At 46.0% G+C, this 20,718-nt stretch overlaps 10 non-coding genes across 10 annotated transcripts; 4 read left to right on the top strand and 6 right to left on the bottom strand.

Moving 5' to 3' along the window:
* The first annotated feature begins 1,909 nt into the window (after positions 1-1,909).
* On the top strand, positions 1,910-1,982 carry trnar-acg (transfer RNA arginine (anticodon ACG)). Its single transcript has one exon. It is a non-coding gene; the product is annotated as a tRNA-Arg (tRNA).
* A 1,605-nt stretch (positions 1,983-3,587) lies between these two features.
* trnae-cuc (transfer RNA glutamic acid (anticodon CUC)) lies at positions 3,588-3,659 on the bottom strand. Its single transcript has one exon. It is a non-coding gene; the product is annotated as a tRNA-Glu (tRNA).
* Positions 3,660-5,519: 1,860 nt separating this feature from the next.
* On the bottom strand, positions 5,520-5,591 carry trnae-cuc (transfer RNA glutamic acid (anticodon CUC)). Its single transcript has one exon. It is a non-coding gene; the product is annotated as a tRNA-Glu (tRNA).
* A 178-nt stretch (positions 5,592-5,769) lies between these two features.
* On the top strand, positions 5,770-5,842 carry trnar-acg (transfer RNA arginine (anticodon ACG)). The gene has a single exon. It is a non-coding gene; the product is annotated as a tRNA-Arg (tRNA).
* Positions 5,843-9,362: 3,520 nt separating this feature from the next.
* Positions 9,363-9,434, bottom strand: trnae-cuc (transfer RNA glutamic acid (anticodon CUC)). The gene has a single exon. It is a non-coding gene; the product is annotated as a tRNA-Glu (tRNA).
* A 3,783-nt stretch (positions 9,435-13,217) lies between these two features.
* Positions 13,218-13,289, bottom strand: trnae-cuc (transfer RNA glutamic acid (anticodon CUC)). The gene has a single exon. It is a non-coding gene; the product is annotated as a tRNA-Glu (tRNA).
* Positions 13,290-14,958: 1,669 nt separating this feature from the next.
* trnay-gua (transfer RNA tyrosine (anticodon GUA)) lies at positions 14,959-15,046 on the bottom strand. The gene is given in 2 exon segments: positions 14,959-14,994; positions 15,010-15,046. It is a non-coding gene; the product is annotated as a tRNA-Tyr (tRNA).
* A 374-nt stretch (positions 15,047-15,420) lies between these two features.
* On the top strand, positions 15,421-15,493 carry trnar-acg (transfer RNA arginine (anticodon ACG)). Its single transcript has one exon. It is a non-coding gene; the product is annotated as a tRNA-Arg (tRNA).
* A 1,950-nt stretch (positions 15,494-17,443) lies between these two features.
* Positions 17,444-17,516, top strand: trnar-acg (transfer RNA arginine (anticodon ACG)). Its single transcript has one exon. It is a non-coding gene; the product is annotated as a tRNA-Arg (tRNA).
* A 1,694-nt stretch (positions 17,517-19,210) lies between these two features.
* Positions 19,211-19,282, bottom strand: trnae-cuc (transfer RNA glutamic acid (anticodon CUC)). Its single transcript has one exon. It is a non-coding gene; the product is annotated as a tRNA-Glu (tRNA).
* Positions 19,283-20,718: the final 1,436 nt, after the last annotated feature.

The following is a 20,718-nucleotide window of genomic DNA, read 5'->3' on the forward strand; positions in this document are numbered from 1 at the left end:
CGTCACATCGAAAACCAACAAGTCTGTAACAATCGGGGGTCTTTACTTTTGGTGGGCCAGTGGCGCAATGGATAACGCATCTGACTACGGATCAGAAGATTCTAGGTTCGACTCCTGGCTGGCTCGCTCTGTGCTTGTTTTTCTCCGGCTTATTTTGTTGTTGTGTTTTTTTTCTCCAAAGTCCAAAAGAAAAGGCAACTCTCTAGGCATTCTTCTATTTTTTCCAAAAAAAGGCACATTCTGCACACCCATTCCGATGTCTAGGGGAGACACGGACATGCTTTGGTATTGCCATTCGTCTCACAAAATGCAGGCTGGTGGGCCAGTTGATTCTAGAATGAACAATTTCATCGCTACTCTGTAACCGCTTTACTACTTTGAAGGGTGCAATGCCATGTGGTTTTGATGTCACAGGCTTGCCATTTTGAAGCCTTATCACTAATTGCCACCTGGACATTGAGAATAATTTGTAATCTGCATTAAACTGAACGAGCGAATAATCAGCATATTAAAAATTGGTCTCACTTTCATTATTAACCTCACAACATGTCAGTTTTGTACCTTGACAGACCGACGATAGGCAGTTTTTCCTCTAGATAACGGTTGCCATGTGTGTTTTCAGATGCATGACACAAGTATTTTCACCTGGACAAGACCTTAATTACCAGTTCGAGGTATAAATTCAGCAATCACAGGATTCTAAACTGTCCCTTCGGATGATTCTTGTATTGCCAAATTATTATCACATTGTTACAGTCACACACCAAAAGCAACAGGCCACTACAAAACCCTGCGCCCACACTGGCCACATTTATGGAAAGTGGCCCACAAGCTTGTGGCCAGTTAAAGCTGGCCAGTTCCCATATGGTCTAGCAGTTAGGATTCCTGGTTTTCTTGTACGCAGCCAGGGGTTGACTCCAGTTTTTCCTCTAGATAAAGGTTGCCGTGTGTGTTTTCAAATGGATGACACGAGTATTTTCACTTGGACAAGAGCTTAATTACCAGTTTGAGGAATCAATTCTGCAATCACAGGAATCTGCCCAAATACACTGAACCCCCGGGTTGAGTGAAAAAACAGATTCCCTGAATGCATACAACACTATATAATTCAGAAAACCGTCCTTTTGCATAATTCTTGTTTTGCCAAATTATTATCACATTGTTACAGTCACAGAACTAAAGCAACAGGCCACTACAAGGTCCTGCGCCCACGCTGACCACATGTATGGAAAGTGCGCCAGAAGCCCATGGCCAGTTTAAAGTGTCCAAATCCCATATGGTCTAGCGGTTAGGATTCCTGGTTTTCACCCAGGCGGCCCGGGTTCAACTCCCGGTATGGGAATGGATGCTCCTTTTTGCTTCCCTCCTCAAAAATCCAGCAAATCTTCCTGCACCAGAAGTGACTTTTTGGCCAGCAGTAGAGCTACAGAACCCTGATATGTCGAGGTTCTGACTAGCCCTTAGCCCCTTCGATAGCTCAGCTGGTAGAGCGGAGGACTGTAGGTTGGAGTGTTGGCCATCCTTAGGTCGCTGGTTCAACTCCGGCTCGAAGGAGGTGTTTTTTTCATGTTCCCACCAATGTTTTGGCTTGGAGCTGGCTTTCTCACAGCTGTCAGCAGAGCTTGAATTCGCAGTCCACAATTGGAAGGCAAAAGAGCTTTCCCTGACCGGGAATCGAACCCGTGTCGCAGCGGTGAGAGCGCCGAATCCTAACCACTAGACCACCAGGGAGGGATGGTGGGCTGGAGGGCTCGTGGGCTGCTGGGCTGGTGGGCTGGAGGGCTGGAGGGCTGGAGGGCTGGTAGTCTGTTCTCCTGATAACAAGGTGAGAATGAGCAGACATCAATGCTTGCCACCGTCACATCGAAAACCAACAAGTCTGTAACAATCGGGGGTCTCTACTAATGGTGGGCCAGTGGCGCAATGGATAACGCGTCTGACTACGGATCAGAAGATTCTAGGTTCGACTCCTGGCTGGCTCGCTCTGTGCTTGTTTTTCTCCGGCTTATTTTGTTGTTGTGTTTTTTTTCTCCAAAGTCCAAAAGAAAAGGCAACTCTCTAGGCATTCTTCTATTTTTTCCAAAAAAAGGCACATTCTGCACACCCATTCCGATGTCTAGGGGAGACACGGACATGCTTTGGTATTGCCATTCGTCTCACAAAATGCAGGCTGGTGGGCCAGTTGATTCTAGAATGAACAATTTCATCGCTACTCTGTAACCGCTTTACTACTTTGAAGGGTGCAATGCCATGTGGTTTTGATGTCACAGGCTTGCCATTTTGAAGCCTTATCACTAATTGCCACCTGGACATTGAGAATAATTTGTAATCTGCATTAAACTGAACGAGCGAATAATCAGCATATTAAAAATTGGTCTCACTTTCATTATTAACCTCACAACATGTCAGTTTTGTACCTTGACAGACCGACGATAGGCAGTTTTTCCTCTAGATAACGGTTGCCATGTGTGTTTTCAGATGCATGACACAAGTATTTTCACCTGGACAAGACCTTAATTACCAGTTCGAGGTATAAATTCAGCAATCACAGGATTCTGGCCAAAAAACTGAACCATGTGTGAGTCAACAAACATGTCCCTTGAATGCATGCAACACTATATATTTCAGTAAACCGTCCCTTCGGATGATTCTTGTATTGCCAAATTATTATCACATTGTTACAGTCACACACCAAAAGCAACAGGCCACTACAAAACCCTGCGCCCACACTGGCCACATTTATGGAAAGTGGCCCACAAGCTTGTGGCCAGTTAAAGCTGGCCAGTTCCCATATGGTCTAGCAGTTAGGATTCCTGGTTTTCTTGTACGCAGCCAGGGGTTGACTCCAGTTTTTCCTCTAGATAAAGGTTGCCGTGTGTGTTTTCAAATGGATGACACGAGTATTTTCACTTGGACAAGAGCTTAATTACCAGTTTGAGGAATCAATTCTGCAATCACAGGAATCTGCCCAAATACACTGAACCCCCGGGTTGAGTGAAAAAACAGATTCCCTGAATGCATACAACACTATATAATTCAGAAAACCGTCCTTTTGGATAATTCTTGTTTTGCCAAATTATTATCACATTGTTACAGTCACAGAACTAAAGCAACAGGCCACTACAAGGTCCTGCGCCCACGCTGACCACATGTATGGAAAGTGCGCCAGAAGCCCATGGCCAGTTTAAAGTGTCCAAATCCCATATGGTCTAGCGGTTAGGATTCCTGGTTTTCACCCAGGCGGCCCGGGTTCAACTCCCGGTATGGGAATGGATGCTCCTTTTTGCTTCCCTCCTCAAAAATCCAGCAAATCTTCCTGCACCAGAAGTGACTTTTTGGCCAGCAGTAGAGCTACAGAACCCTGATATGTCGAGGTTCTGACTAGCCCTTAGCCCCTTCGATAGCTCAGCTGGTAGAGCGGAGGACTGTAGGTTGGAGTGTTGGCCATCCTTAGGTCGCTGGTTCAACTCCGGCTCGAAGGAGGTGTTTTTTTCATGTTCCCACCAATGTTTTGGCTTGGAGCTGGCTTTCTCACAGCTGTCAGCAGAGCTTGAATTCGCAGTCCACAATTGGAAGGCAAAAGAGCTTTCCCTGACCGGGAATCGAACCCGGGCCACGGCGGTGAGAGCGCCGAATCCTAACCACTAGACCACCAGGGAGGGATGGTGGGATGGAGGGCTCGTGGGCTGCTGGGCTGGTGGGCTGGAGGGCTGGAGGGCTGGAGGGCTGGTAGTCTGTTCTCCTGATAACAAGGTGAGAATGAGCAGACATCAATGCTTGCCACCGTCACATCGAAAACCAACAAGTCTGTAACAATCGGGGGTCTTTACTTTTGGTGGGCCAGTGGCGCAATGGATAACGCGTCTGACTACGGATCAGAAGATTCTAGGTTCGACTCCTGGCTGGCTGGCTCGCTCTGTGCTTGTTTTTCTCCGGCTTATTTTGTTGTTGTGTTTTTTTTCTCCAAAGTCCAAAAGAAAAGGCAACTCTCTAGGCATTCTTCTATTTTTTCCAAAAAAAGGCACATTCTGCACACCCATTCCGATGTCTAGGGGAGACACGGACATGCTTTGGTATTGCCATTCGTCTCACAAAATGCAGGCTGGTGGGCCAGTTGATTCTAGAATGAACAATTTCATCGCTACTCTATAACCGCTTTACTACTTTGAAGGGTGCAATGCCATGTGGTTTTGATGTCACAGGCTTGCCATTTTGAAGCCTTATCACTAATTGCCACCTGGACATTGAGAATAATTTGTAATCTGCATTAAACTGAACGAGCGAATAATCAGCATATTAAAAATTGGTCTCACTTTCATTATTAACCTCACAACATGTCAGTTTTGTACCTTGACAGACCGACGATAGGCAGTTTTTCCTCTAGATAACGGTTGCCATGTGTGTTTTCAGATGCATGACACAAGTATTTTCACCTGGACAAGACCTTAATTACCAGTTCGAGGTATAAATTCAGCAATCACAGGATTCTGGCCAAAAAACTGAACCATGTGTGAGTCAACAAACATGTCCCTTGAATGCATGCAACACTATATATTTCAGTAAACCGTCCCTTCGGATGATTCTTGTATTGCCAAATTATTATCACATTGTTACAGTCACACACCAAAAGCAACAGGCCACTACACAACCCTGCGCCCACACTGGCCACATTTATGGAAAGTGGCCCACAAGCTTGTGGCCAGTTAAAGCTGGCCAGTTCCCATATGGTCTAGCAGTTAGGATTCCTGGTTTTCTTGTACGCAGCCAGGGGTTGACTCCAGATTTTCCTCTAGATAAAGGTTGCCGTGTGTGTTTTCAAATGGATGACACGAGTATTTTCACTTGGACAAGAGCTTAATTACCAGTTTGAGGAATCAATTCTGCAATCACAGGAATCTGCCCAAATACACTGAACCCCCGGGTTGAGTGAAAAAACAGATTCCCTGAATGCATACAACACTATATAATTCAGAAAACCGTCCTTTTGGATAATTCTTGTTTTGCCAAATTATTATCACATTGTTACAGTCACAGAACTAAAGCAACAGGCCACTACAAGGTCCTGCGCCCACGCTGACCACATGTATGGAAAGTGCGCCAGAAGCCCATGGCCAGTTTAAAGTGTCCAAATCCCATATGGTCTAGCGGTTAGGATTCCTGGTTTTCACCCAGGCGGCCCGGGTTCAACTCCCGGTATGGGAATGGATGCTCCTTTTTGCTTCCCTCCTCAAAAATCCAGCAAATCTTCCTGCACCAGAAGTGACTTTTTGGCCAGCAGTAGAGCTACAGAACCCTGATATGTCGAGGTTCTGACTAGCCCTTAGCCCCTTCGATAGCTCAGCTGGTAGAGCGGAGGACTGTAGGTTGGAGTGTTGGCCATCCTTAGGTCGCTGGTTCAACTCCGGCTCGAAGGAGGTGTTTTTTTCATGTTCCCACCAATGTTTTGGCTTGGAGCTGGCTTTCTCACAGCTGTCAGCAGAGCTTGAATTCGCAGTCCACAATTGGAAGGCAAAAGAGCTTTCCCTGACCGGGAATCGAACCCGGGCCACGGCGGTGAGAGCGCCGAATCCTAACCACTAGACCACCAGGGAGGGATGGTGGGATGGAGGGCTCGTGGGCTGCTGGGCTGGTGGGCTGGAGGGCTGGAGGGCTGGAGGGCTGGTAGTCTGTTCTCCTGATAACAAGGTGAGAATGAGCAGACATCAATGCTTGCCACCGTCACATCGAAAACCAACAAGTCTGTAACAATCGGGGGTCTTTACTTTTGGTGGGCCAGTGGCGCAATGGATAACGCGTCTGACTACGGATCAGAAGATTCTAGGTTCGACTCCTGGCTGGCTCGCTCTGTGCTTGTTTTTCTCCGGCTTATTTTGTTGTTGTGTTTTTTTTCTCCAAAGTCCAAAAGAAAAGGCAACTCTCTAGTCATTCTTCTATTTTTTCCAAAAAAAGGCACATTCTGCACACCCATTCCGATGTCTAGGGGAGACACGGACATGCTTTGGTATTGCCATTCGTCTCACAAAATGCAGGCTGGTGGGCCAGTTGATTCTAGAATGAACAATTTCATCGCTACTCTGTAACCGCTTTACTACTTTGAAGGGTGCAATGCCATGTGGTTTTGATGTCACAGGCTTGCCATTTTGAAGCCTTATCACTAATTGCCACCTGGACATTGAGAATAATTTGTAATCTGCATTAAACTGAACGAGCGAATAATCAGCATATTAAAAATTGGTCTCACTTTCATTATTAACCTCACAACATGTCAGTTTTGTACCTTGACAGACCGACGATAGGCAGTTTTTCCTCTAGATAACGGTTGCCATGTGTGTTTTCAGATGCATGACACAAGTATTTTCACCTGGACAAGACCTTAATTACCAGTTCGAGGTATAAATTCAGCAATCACAGGATTCTGGCCAAAAAACTGAACCATGTGTGAGTCAACAAACATGTCCCTTGAATGCATGCAACACTATATATTTCAGTAAACCGTCCCTTCGGATGATTCTTGTATTGCCAAATTATTATCACATTGTTACAGTCACACACCAAAAGCAACAGGCCACTACAAAACCCTGCGCCCACACTGGCCACATTTATGGAAAGTGGCCCACAAGCTTGTGGCCAGTTAAAGCTGGCCAGTTCCCATATGGTCTAGCAGTTAGGATTCCTGGTTTTCTTGTACGCAGCCAGGGGTTGACTCCAGTTTTTCCTCTAGATAAAGGTTGCCGTGTGTGTTTTCAAATGGATGACACGAGTATTTTCACTTGGACAAGAGCTTAATTACCAGTTTGAGGAATCAATTCTGCAATCACAGGAATCTGCCCAAATACACTGAACCCCCGGGTTGAGTGAAAAAACAGATTCCCTGAATGCATACAACACTATATAATTCAGAAAACCGTCCTTTTGCATAATTCTTGTTTTGCCAAATTATTATCACATTGTTACAGTCACAGAACTAAAGCAACAGGCCACTACAAGGTCCTGCGCCCACGCTGACCACATGTATGGAAAGTGCGCCAGAAGCCCATGGCCAGTTTAAAGTGTCCAAATCCCATATGGTCTAGCGGTTAGGATTCCTGGTTTTCACCCAGGCGGCCCGGGTTCAACTCCCGGTATGGGAATGGATGCTCCTTTTTGCTTCCCTCCTCAAAAATCCAGCAAATCTTCCTGCACCAGAAGTGACTTTTTGGCCAGCAGTAGAGCTACAGAACCCTGATATGTCGAGGTTCTGACTAGCCCTTAGCCCCTTCGATAGCTCAGCTGGTAGAGCGGAGGACTGTAGGTTGGAGTGTTGGCCATCCTTAGGTCGCTGGTTCAACTCCGGCTCGAAGGAGGTGTTTTTTTCATGTTCCCACCAATGTTTTGGCTTGGAGCTGGCTTTCTCACAGCTGTCAGCAGAGCTTGAATTCGCAGTCCACAATTGGAAGGCAAAAGAGCTTTCCCTGACCGGGAATCGAACCCGTGTCGCGGCGGTGAGAGTGCCGAATCCTAACCACTAGACCACCAGGGAGGGATGGTGGGATGGAGGGCTCGTGGGCTGCTGGGCTGGTGGGCTGGAGGGCTGGAGGGCTGGTAGTCTGTTCTCCTGATAACAAGGTGAGAATGAGCAGACATCAATGCTTGCCACCGTCACATCGAAAACCAACAAGTCTGTAACAATCGGGGGTCTATCGGTGCGCCAGTGGCGCAATGGATAACGCGTCTGACTACGGATCAGAAGATTCTAGGTTCGACTCCTGGCTGGCTCGCTCTGTGCTTGTTTTTCTCCGGCTTATTTTGTTGTTGTGTTTTTTTTCTCCAAAGTCCAAAAGAAAAGGCAACTCTCTAGGCATTCTTCTATTTTTTCCAAAAAAAGGCACATTCTGCACACCCATTCCGATGTCTAGGGGAGACACGGACATGCTTTGGTATTGCCATTCGTCTCACAAAATGCAGGCTGGTGGGCCAGTTGATTCTAGAATGAACAATTTCATCGCTACTCTGTAACCGCTTTACTACTTTGAAGGGTGCAATGCCATGTGGTTTTGATGTCACAGGCTTGCCATTTTGAAGCCTTATCACTAATTGCCACCTGGACATTGAGAATAATTTGTAATCTGCATTAAACTGAACGAGCGAATAATCAGCATATTAAAAATTGGTCTCACTTTCATTATTAACCTCACAACATGTCAGTTTTGTACCTTGACAGACCGACGATAGGCAGTTTTTCCTCTAGATAACGGTTGCCATGTGTGTTTTCAGATGCATGACACAAGTATTTTCACCTGGACAAGACCTTAATTACCAGTTCGAGGTATAAATTCAGCAATCACAGGATTCTGGCCAAAAAACTGAACCATGTGTGAGTCAACAAACATGTCCCTTGAATGCATGCAACACTATATATTTCAGTAAACCGTCCCTTCGGATGATTCTTGTATTGCCAAATTATTATCACATTGTTACAGTCACACACCAAAAGCAACAGGCCACTACAAAACCCTGCGCCCACACTGGCCACATTTATGGAAAGTGGCCCACAAGCTTGTGGCCAGTTAAAGCTGGCCAGTTCCCATATGGTCTAGCAGTTAGGATTCCTGGTTTTCTTGTACGCAGCCAGGGGTTGACTCCAGTTTTTCCTCTAGATAAAGGTTGCCGTGTGTGTTTTCAAATGGATGACACGAGTATTTTCACTTGGACAAGAGCTTAATTACCAGTTTGAGGAATCAATTCTGCAATCACAGGAATCTGCCCAAATACACTGAACCCCCGGGTTGAGTGAAAAAACAGATTCCCTGAATGCATACAACACTATATAATTCAGAAAACCGTCCTTTTGGATAATTCTTGTTTTGCCAAATTATTATCACATTGTTACAGTCACAGAACTAAAGCAACAGGCCACTACAAGGTCCTAAGCCCACGCTGACCACATGTATGGAAAGTGCGCCAGAAGCCCATGGCCAGTTTAAAGTGTCCAAATCCCATATGGTCTAGCGGTTAGGATTCCTGGTTTTCACCCAGGCGGCCCGGGTTCAACTCCCGGTATGGGAATGCATGCTCCTTTTTGCTTCCCTCCTCAAAAATCCAGCAAATCTTCCTGCACCAGAAGTGACTTTTTGGCCAGCAGTAGAGCTACAGAACCCTGATATGTCGAGGTTCTGACTAGCCCTTAGCCCCTTCGATAGCTCAGCTGGTAGAGCGGAGGACTGTAGGTTGGAGTGTTGGCCATCCTTAGGTCGCTGGTTCAACTCCGGCTCGAAGGAGGTGTTTTTTTCATGTTCCCACCAATGTTTTGGCTTGGAGCTGGCTTTCTCACAGCTGTCAGCAGAGCTTGAATTCGCAGTCCACAATTGGAAGGCAAAAGAGCTTTCCCTGACCGGGAATCGAACCCGGGCCACGGCGGTGAGAGCGCCGAATCCTAACCACTAGACCACCAGGGAGGGATGGTGGGATGGAGGGCTCGTGGGCTCCTGGGCTGGTGGGCTGGAGGGCTGGAGGGCTGGAGGGCTGGTAGTCTGTTCTCCTGATAACAAGGTGAGAATGAGCAGACATCAATGCTTGCCACCGTCACATCGAAAACCAACAAGTCTGTAACAATCGGGGGTCTTTACTTTTGGTGGGCCAGTGGCGCAATGGATAACGCGTCTGACTACGGATCAGAAGATTCTAGGTTCGACTCCTGGCTGGCTGGCTCGCTCTGTGCTTGTTTTTCTCCGGCTTATTTTGTTGTTGTGTTTTTTTTCTCCAAAGTCCAAAAGAAAAGGCAACTCTCTAGGCATTCTTCTATTTTTTCCAAAAAAAGGCACATTCTGCACACCCATTCCGATGTCTAGGGGAGACACGGACATGCTTTGGTATTGCCATTCGTCTCACAAAATGCAGGCTGGTGGGCCAGTTGATTCTAGAATGAACAATTTCATCGCTACTCTGTAACCGCTTTACTACTTTGAAGGGTGCAATGCCATGTGGTTTTGATGTCACAGGCTTGCCATTTTGAAGCCTTATCACTAATTGCCACCTGGACATTGAGAATAATTTGTAATCTGCATTAAACTGAACGAGCGAATAATCAGCATATTAAAGATTGGTCTCACTTTCATTATTAACCTCACAACATGTCAGTTTTGTACCTTGACAGACCGACGATAGGCAGTTTTTCCTCTAGATAACGGTTGCCATGTGTGTTTTCAGATGCATGACACAAGTATTTTCACCTGGACAAGACCTTAATTACCAGTTCGAGGTATAAATTCAGCAATCACAGGATTCTGGCCAAAAAACTGAACCATGTGTGAGTCAACAAACATGTCCCTTGAATGCATGCAACACTATATATTTCAGTAAACCGTCCCTTCGGATGATTCTTGTATTGCCAAATTATTATCACATTGTTACAGTCACACACCAAAAGCAACAGGCCACTACAAAACCCTGCGCCCACACTGGCCACATTTATGGAAAGTGGCCCACAAGCTTGTGGCCAGTTAAAGCTGGCCAGTTCCCATATGGTCTAGCAGTTAGGATTCCTGGTTTTCTTGTACGCAGCCAGGGGTTGACTCCAGTTTTTCCTCTAGATAAAGGTTGCCGTGTGTGTTTTCAAATGGATGACACGAGTATTTTCACTTGGACAAGAGCTTAATTACCAGTTTGAGGAATCAATTCTGCAATCACAGGAATCTGCCCAAATACACTGAACCCCCGGGTTGAGTGAAAAAACAGATTCCCTGAATGCATACAACACTATATAATTCAGAAAACCGTCCTTTTGGATAATTCTTGTTTTGCCAAATTATTATCACATTGTTACAGTCACAGAACTAAAGCAACAGGCCACTACAAGGTCCTGCGCCCACGCTGACCACATGTATGGAAAGTGCGCCAGAAGCCCATGGCCAGTTTAAAGTGTCCAAATCCCATATGGTCTAGCGGTTAGGATTCCTGGTTTTCACCCAGGCGGCCCGGGTTCAACTCCCGGTATGGGAATGGATGCTCCTTTTTGCTTCCCTCCTCAAAAATCCAGCAAATCTTCCTGCACCAGAAGTGACTTTTTGGCCAGCAGTAGAGCTACAGAACCCTGATATGTCGAGGTTCTGACTAGCCCTTAGCCCCTTCGATAGCTCAGCTGGTAGAGCGGAGGACTGTAGGTTGGAGTGTTGGCCATCCTTAGGTCGCTGGTTCAACTCCGGCTCGAAGGAGGTGTTTTTTTCATGTTCCCACCAATGTTTTGGCTTGGAGCTGGCTTTCTCACAGCTGTCAGCAGAGCTTGAATTCGCAGTCCACAATTGGAAGGCAAAAGAGCTTTCCCTGACCGGGAATCGAACCCGTGTCGCGGCGGTGAGAGCGCCGAATCCTAACCACTAGACCACCAGGGAGGGATGGTGGGATGGAGGGCTCGTGGGCTGCTGGGCTGGTGGGCTGGAGGGCTGGAGGGCTGGAGGGCTGGTAGTCTGTTCTCCTGATAACAAGGTGAGAATGAGCAGACATCAATGCTTGCCACCGTCACATCGAAAACCAACAAGTCTGTAACAATCGGGGGTCTATCGGTGCGCCAGTGGCGCAATGGATAACGCGTCTGACTACGGATCAGAAGATTCTAGGTTCGACTCCTGGCTGGCTCGCTCTGTGCTTGTTTTTCTCCGGCTTATTTTGTTGTTGTGTTTTTTTTCTCCAAAGTCCAAAAGAAAAGGCAACTCTCTAGGCATTCTTCTATTTTTTCCAAAAAAAGGCACATTCTGCACACCCATTCCGATGTCTAGGGGAGACACGGACATGCTTTGGTATTGCCATTCGTCTCACAAAATGCAGGCTGGTGGGCCAGTTGATTCTAGAATGAACAATTTCATCGCTACTCTGTAACCGCTTTACTACTTTGAAGGGTGCAATGCCATGTGGTTTTGATGTCACAGGCTTGCCATTTTGAAGCCTTATCACTAATTGCCACCTGGACATTGAGAATAATTTGTAATCTGCATTAAACTGAACGAGCGAATAATCAGCATATTAAAAATTGGTCTCACTTTCATTATTAACCTCACAACATGTCAGTTTTGTACCTTGACAGACCGACGATAGGCAGTTTTTCCTCTAGATAACGGTTGCCATGTGTGTTTTCAGATGCATGACACAAGTATTTTCACCTGGACAAGACCTTAATTACCAGTTCGAGGTATAAATTCAGCAATCACAGGATTCTGGCCAAAAAACTGAACCATGTGTGAGTCAACAAACATGTCCCTTGAATGCATGCAACACTATATATTTCAGTAAACCGTCCCTTCGGATGATTCTTGTATTGCCAAATTATTATCACATTGTTACAGTCACACACCAAAAGCAACAGGCCACTACAAAACCCTGCGCCCACACTGGCCACATTTATGGAAAGTGGCCCACAAGCTTGTGGCCAGTTAAAGCTGGCCAGTTCCCATATGGTCTAGCAGTTAGGATTCCTGGTTTTCTTGTACGCAGCCAGGGGTTGACTCCAGTTTTTCCTCTAGATAAAGGTTGCCGTGTGTGTTTTCAAATGGATGACACGAGTATTTTCACTTGGACAAGAGCTTAATTACCAGTTTGAGGAATCAATTCTGCAATCACAGGAATCTGCCCAAATACACTGAACCCCCGGGTTGAGTGAAAAAACAGATTCCCTGAATGCATACAACACTATATAATTCAGAAAACCGTCCTTTTGGATAATTCTTGTTTTGCCAAATTATTATCACATTGTTACAGTCACAGAACTAAAGCAACAGGCCACTACAAGGTCCTAAGCCCACGCTGACCACATGTATGGAAAGTGCGCCAGAAGCCCATGGCCAGTTTAAAGTGTCCAAATCCCATATGGTCTAGCGGTTAGGATTCCTGGTTTTCACCCAGGCGGCCCGGGTTCAACTCCCGGTATGGGAATGGATGCTCCTTTTTGCTTCCCTCCTCAAAAATCCAGCAAATCTTCCTGCACCAGAAGTGACTTTTTGGCCAGCAGTAGAGCTACAGAACCCTGATATGTCGAGGTTCTGACTAGCCCTTAGCCCCTTCGATAGCTCAGCTGGTAGAGCGGAGGACTGTAGGTTGGAGTGTTGGCCATCCTTAGGTCGCTGGTTCAACTCCGGCTCGAAGGAGGTGTTTTTTTCATGTTCCCACCAATGTTTTGGCTTGGAGCTGGCTTTCTCACAGCTGTCAGCAGAGCTTGAATTCGCAGTCCACAATTGGAAGGCAAAAGAGCTTTCCCTGACCGGGAATCGAACCCGGGCCACGGCGGTGAGAGCGCCGAATCCTAACCACTAGACCACCAGGGAGGGATGGTGGGATGGAGGGCTCGTGGGCTGCTGGGCTGGTGGGCTGGAGGGCTGGAGGGCTGGAGGGCTGGTAGTCTGTTCTCCTGATAACAAGGTGAGAATGAGCAGACATCAATGCTTGCCACCGTCACATCGAAAACCAACAAGTCTGTAACAATCGGGGGTCTTTACTTTTGGTGGGCCAGTGGCGCAATGGATAACGCGTCTGACTACGGATCAGAAGATTCTAGGTTCGACTCCTGGCTGGCTGGCTCGCTCTGTGCTTGTTTTTCTCCGGCTTATTTTGTTGTTGTGTTTTTTTTCTCCAAAGTCCAAAAGAAAAGGCAACTCTCTAGGCATTCTTCTATTTTTTCCAAAAAAAGGCACATTCTGCACACCCATTCCGATGTCTAGGGGAGACACGGACATGCTTTGGTATTGCCATTCGTCTCACAAAATGCAGGCTGGTGGGCCAGTTGATTCTAGAATGAACAATTTCATCGCTACTCTGTAACCGCTTTACTACTTTGAAGGGTGCAATGCCATGTGGTTTTGATGTCACAGGCTTGCCATTTTGAAGCCTTATCACTAATTGCCACCTGGACATTGAGAATAATTTGTAATCTGCATTAAACTGAACGAGCGAATAATCAGCATATTAAAGATTGGTCTCACTTTCATTATTAACCTCACAACATGTCAGTTTTGTACCTTGACAGACCGACGATAGGCAGTTTTTCCTCTAGATAACGGTTGCCATGTGTGTTTTCAGATGCATGACACAAGTATTTTCACCTGGACAAGACCTTAATTACCAGTTCGAGGTATAAATTCAGCAATCACAGGATTCTGGCCAAAAAACTGAACCATGTGTGAGTCAACAAACATGTCCCTTGAATGCATGCAACACTATATATTTCAGTAAACCGTCCCTTCGGATGATTCTTGTATTGCCAAATTATTATCACATTGTTACAGTCACACACCAAAAGCAACAGGCCACTACAAAACCCTGCGCCCACACTGGCCACATTTATGGAAAGTGGCCCACAAGCTTGTGGCCAGTTAAAGCTGGCCAGTTCCCATATGGTCTAGCAGTTAGGATTCCTGGTTTTCTTGTACGCAGCCAGGGGTTGACTCCAGTTTTTCCTCTAGATAAAGGTTGCCGTGTGTGTTTTCAAATGGATGACACGAGTATTTTCACTTGGACAAGAGCTTAATTACCAGTTTGAGGAATCAATTCTGCAATCACAGGAATCTGCCCAAATACACTGAACCCCCGGGTTGAGTGAAAAAACAGATTCCCTGAATGCATACAACACTATATAATTCAGAAAACCGTCCTTTTGGATAATTCTTGTTTTGCCAAATTATTATCACATTGTTACAGTCACAGAACTAAAGCAACAGGCCACTACAAGGTCCTGCGCCCACGCTGACCACATGTATGGAAAGTGCGCCAGAAGCCCATGGCCAGTTTAAAGTGTCCAAATCCCATATGGTCTAGCGGTTAGGATTCCTGGTTTTCACCCAGGCTCTCACCGCTCTCACCGCCGTGGCCCGGGTTCGATTCCCGGTCAGGGAAAGCTCTTTTGCCTTCCAATTGTGGACTGCGAATTCAAGCTCTGCTGACAGCTGTGAGAAAGCCAGCTCCAAGCCAAAACATTGGTGGGAACATGAAAAAAACACCTCCTTCGAGCCGGAGTTGAACCAGCGACCTAAGGATGGCCAACACTCCAACCTACAGTCCTCCGCTCTACCAGCTGAGCTATCGAAGGGGCTAAGGGCTAGTCAGAACCTCGACATATCAGGGTTCTGTAGCTCTACTGCTGGCCAAAAAGTCACTTCTGGTGCAGGAAGATTTGCTGGATTTTTGAGGAGGGAAGCAAAAAGGAGCATCCATTCCCATACCGGGAGTTGAACCCGGGCCACGGCGGTGAGAGCGCCGAATCCTAACCACTAGACCACCAGGGAGGGATGGTGGGATGGAGGGCTCGTGGGCTGCTGGGCTGGTGGGCTGGAGGGCTGGAGGGCTGGAGGGCTGGTAGTCTGTTCTCCTGATAACAAGGTGAGAATGAGCAGACATCAATGCTTGCCACCGTCACATCGAAAACCAACAAGTCTGTAACAATCGGGGGTCTTTACTTTTGGTGGGCCAGTGGCGCAATGGATAACGCGTCTGACTACGGATCAGAAGATTCTAGGTTCGACTCCTGGCTGGCTCGCTCTGTGCTTGTTTTTCTCCGGCTTATTTTGTTGTTGTGTTTTTTTTCTCCAAAGTCCAAAAGAAAAGGCAACTCTCTAGGCATTCTTCTATTTTTTCCAAAAAAAGGCACATTCTGCACACCCATTCCGATGTCTAGGGGAGACACGGACATGCTTTGGTATTGCCATTCGTCTCACAAAATGCAGGCTGGTGGGCCAGTTGATTCTAGAATGAACAATTTCATCGCTACTCTGTAACCGCTTTACTACTTTGAAGGGTGCAATGCCATGTGGTTTTGATGTCACAGGCTTGCCATTTTGAAGCCTTATCACTAATTGCCACCTGGACATTGAGAATAATTTGTAATCTGCATTAAACTGAACGAGCGAATAATCAGCATATTAAAAATTGGTCTCACTTTCATTATTAACCTCACAACATGTCAGTTTTGTACCTTGACAGACCGACGATAGGCAGTTTTTCCTCTAGATAACGGTTGCCATGTGTGTTTTCAGATGCATGACACAAGTATTTTCACCTGGACAAGACCTTAATTACCAGTTCGAGGTATAAATTCAGCAATCACAGGATTCTGGCCAAAAAACTGAACCATGTGTGAGTCAACAAACATGTCCCTTGAATGCATGCAACACTATATATTTCAGTAAACCGTCCCTTCAGATTATTCTTGTATTGCCAAATTATTATCACATTGTTACAGTCACACACCAAAAGCAACAGGCCACTACAAAACCCTGCGCCCACACTGGCCACATTTATGGAAAGTGGCCCACAAGCTTGTGGCCAATTAAAGCTGGCCAGTTCCCATATGGTCTAGCAGTTAGGATTCCTGGTTTTCTTGTACGCAGCCAGGGGTTGACTCCAGTTTTTCCTCTAGATAAAGGTTGCCGTGTGTGTTTTCAAATGGATGACACGAGTATTTTCACTTGGACAAGAGCTTAATTACCAGTTTGAGGAATCAATTCTGCAATCACAGGAATCTGCCCAAATACACTGAACCCCCGGGTTGAGTGAAAAAACAGATTCCCTGAATGCATACAACACTATATAATTCAGAAAACCGTCCTTTTGCATAATTCTTGTTTTGCCAAATTATTATCACATTGTTACAGTCACAGAACTAAAGCAACAGGCCACTACAAGGTCCTGCGCCCACGCTGACCACATGTATGGAAAGTGCGCCAGAAGCCCATGGCCAGTTTAAAGTGTCCAAATCCCATATGGTCTAGCGGTTAGGATTCCTGGTTTTCACCCAGGCGGCCCGGGTTCAACTCCCGGTATGGGAATGCATGCTCCTTTTTGCTTCCCTCCTCAAAAATCCAGCAAATCTTCCTGCACCAGAAGTGACTTTTTGGCCAGCAGTAGAGCTACAGAACCCTGATATGTCGAGGTTCTGATCCAGCAAATCTTCCTGCACCAGAAGTGACTTTTTGGCCAGCAGTAGAGCTACAGAACCCTGATATGTCGAGGTTCTGACTAGCCCTTAGCCCCTTCGATAGCTCAGCTGGTAGAGCGGAAGACTGTAGGTTGGAGTGTTGGCCATCCTTAGGTCGCTGGTTCAACTCCGGCTCGAAGGAGGTGTTTTTTTCATGTTCCCACCAATGTTTTGGCTTGGAGCTGGCTTTCTCACAGCTGTCAGCAGAGCTTGAATTCGCAGTCCACAATTGGAAGGCAAAAGAGCTTTCCCTGACCGGGAATCGAACCCGGGCCGCGGCGGTGAGAGCGCCGAATCCTAACCACTAGACCACCTGGGAGGGATGGTGGGCTGGAGGGCTCGTGGGCTGGAGGGCTCGTGGGCTGGTGGGCTGGTGGGCTGGAGGGCTGGTGGGCTGGAGGGCTGTTAGTCTGTTCTCCTGATAACAAGGTGAGAATGAGCAGACATCAATGCTTGCCACCGTCACATCGAAAAGCAACAAGTCTGTAACAATCGGGGGTCTTTACTAATGGTGGGCCAGTGGCGCAATGGATAACGCGTCTGACTACGGATCAGAAGATTCTAGGTTCGACTCCTGGCTGGCTCGCTCTGTGCTTGTTTTTCTCCGGCTTATTTTGTTGTTGTGTTTTTTTTCTCCAAAGTCCAAAAGAAAAGGCAACTCTCTAGGCATTCTTCTATTTTTTCCAAAAAAAGGCACATTCTGCACACCCATTCCGATGTCTAGGGGAGACACGGACATGCTTTGGTATTGCCATTCATCTCACAAAATGCTGGCTGGTGGGCCAGTTGATTCTAGAATGAACAATTTCATCGCTACTCTGTAACCGCTTTACTACTTTGAAGGGTGCAATGCCATGTGGTTTTGATGTCACAGGCTTGCCATTTTGAAGCCTTATCACTAATTGCCACCTGGACATTGAGAATAATTTGTAATCTGCATTAAACTGAACGAGCGAATAATCAGCAATTTTGCGGATTAAAAATTGGTCTCACTTTCATTATTAACCTCACAACATGTCAGTTTTGTACCTTGACAGACCGACGATAGGCAGTTTTTCCTCTAGATAACGGTTGCCATGTGTGTTTTCAGATGCATGACACAAGTATTTTCACCTGGACAAGACCTTAATTACCAGTTCGAGGTATAAATTCAGCAATCACAGGATTCTGGCCAAAAAACTGAACCATGTGTGAGTCAACAAACATGTCCCTTGAATGCATGCAACACTATATATTTCAGTAAACCGTCCCTTCGGATGATTCTTGTATTGCCAAATTATTATCACATTGTTACAGTCACACACCAAAAGCAACAGGCCACTACAAAACCCTGCGCCCACACTGGCCACATTTATGGAAAGTGGCCCACAAGCTTGTGGCCAGTTAAAGCTGGCCAGTTCCCATATGGTCTAGCAGTTAGGATTCCTGGTTTTCTCGTACGCAGCCAGGGGTTGACTCCAGTTTTTCCTCTAGATAAAGGTTGCCGTGTGTGTTTTCAAATGGATGACACGAGTATTTTCACTTGGACAAGAGCTTAATTACCAGTTTGAGGAATCAATTCTGCAATCACAGGAATCTGCCCAAATACACTGAACCCCCGGGTTGAGTGAAAAAACAGATTCCCTGAATGCATACAACACTATATAATTCAGAAAACCGTCCTTTTGGATAATTCTTGTTTTGCCAAATTATTATCACATTGTTACAGTCACAGAACTAAAGCAACAGGCCACTACAAGGTCCTGCGCCCACGCTGACCACATGTATGGAAAGTGCGCCAGAAGCCCATGGCCAGTTTAAAGTGTCCAAATCCCATATGGTCTAGCGGTTAGGATTCCTGGTTTTCACCCAGGCGGCCCGGGTTCAACTCCCGGTATGGGAATGCATGCTCCTTTTTGCTTCCCTCCTCAAAAATCCAGCAAATCTTCCTGCACCAGAAGTGACTTTTTGGCCAGCAGTAGAGCTACAGAACCCTGATATGTCGAGGTTCTGATCCAGCAAATCTTCCTGCACCAGAAGTGACTTTTTGGCCAGCAGTAGAGCTACAGAACCCTGATATGTCGATGTTCTGACTAGCCCTTAGCCCCTTCGATAGCTCAGCTGGTAGAGCGGAGGACTGTAGGTTGGAGTGTTGGCCATCCTTAGGTCGCTGGTTCAACTCCGGCTCGAAGGAGGTGTTTTTTTTCATGTTCCCACCAATTTTTTTGGTTTAGAGATGGCTTTCTCACAGCTGTCAGCAGAGCTTGAATTCGCAGTCCACAATTGGAAGGCAAAAGAGCTTTCCCTGACCGGGAATCGAACCCGGGCCGCGGCGGTGAGAGCGCCGAATCCTAACCACTAGACCACCAGGGAGGGATGGTGGGCTGGTGGGCTGGTGGGCTGCTGGGCTGGTGGGCTGGTGGGCTGCTGGGCTGGTGGGCTGGAGGGCTGGTGGGCTGGAGGGCTGGTAGTCTGTTCTCCTGATAACAAGGTGAGAATGAGCAATCGAACCCGGGCCGCGGCGGTGAGAGCGCCGAATCCTAACCACTAGACCACCAGGGAGGGATGGTGGGCTGGAGGGCTCGTGGGCTGGTGGGCTGGTGGGCTGGTGGGCTGGTGGGCTGGAGGGCTGGAGGGCTGGAGGGCTGGTAGTCTGTTCTCCTGATAACAAGGTGAGAATGAGCAGACATCAATGCTTGCCACCGTCACATCGAAAACCAACAAGTCTGTAACAATCGGGCGTCTTTACTATTGGTGGGCCAGTGGCGCTCCATGTCACCTGTAGGTCGTGGTTATTCTTTGTTATGACAGCCAATCACGATCCCGGCTGCAACCATGAATCTTATGTTTTAACCAATCAGCGCTCGTATGGCAACCGCGAATTAGCCAATCAGCGCTCGTATCGTAACCGCGAATTTGCCAATCAGCGCTCGTATCGCAACCGTGATTCCCCCCAGTAACAACAAGCAATTAGCCAATCAGCGCTCGTATCGCAACCGTCATTCCGCCCAGTAACAACAAGAAATTGGCCAATCAGCGCTCGTTCCTTATCCGTGATTCTTCATAGTAACAACAAGTTATCAACAACAATTGATAACGTCAAGAACCCCCGGAGACTTGCGGATAACGGCTGAAGAAGAAGATAACAGTCATCGATTAATTTCTTACCAACATTTGCAATGTAAGTGAATCTTTTATCAATATAAAAGTAACACAATACTGGTGCACAAATATGCATTAATTCATACTTAACGAATGCACAGATAATCACGAGTTAATGAAAACTAATGAAGGACTAACTTAAACCATTAATTAATGATTACTACATCAGCAACTAATAAACATTCTATATGTTTCATAGATTAATTAATACATACAATTTTATTATTTAAATTTACTTTAATGTATTAGTTCCGTATTAACATTATATTAACTAATGACGTAAATGTATATTTTAATTACTACAGTGGCCAAAGCTATTTACTTCAACTTCCAGTTGTCAGCTTTAATTAATCATTAGCTAATGATTTTCAAAGGAATCATGTTATGACTTTACATGTTGAGGTAAAAAATTATTAACCAATTCTTAATATGTTATTGTGGTTATGGATTTTTTTTAAATTAGTCGTACCTCAACAAGTAAAGTTAAAGTAATAACATAATGATATCTTTACAAATTATTAGCTAATGATTCATTAATTATATAATTTGACACTATTAGTTAATATAATATGTTATTAAGGAATGAATAAATTATGACACTTAACTAATAACAACAATTTATTGATTACTTTATCTATGAATCATAT

Source organism: Carassius gibelio, chromosome A11 (assembly GCF_023724105.1).
Source record: "Carassius gibelio isolate Cgi1373 ecotype wild population from Czech Republic chromosome A11, carGib1.2-hapl.c, whole genome shotgun sequence".
Classification (NCBI taxonomy): domain Eukaryota; kingdom Metazoa; phylum Chordata; class Actinopteri; order Cypriniformes; family Cyprinidae; genus Carassius; species Carassius gibelio.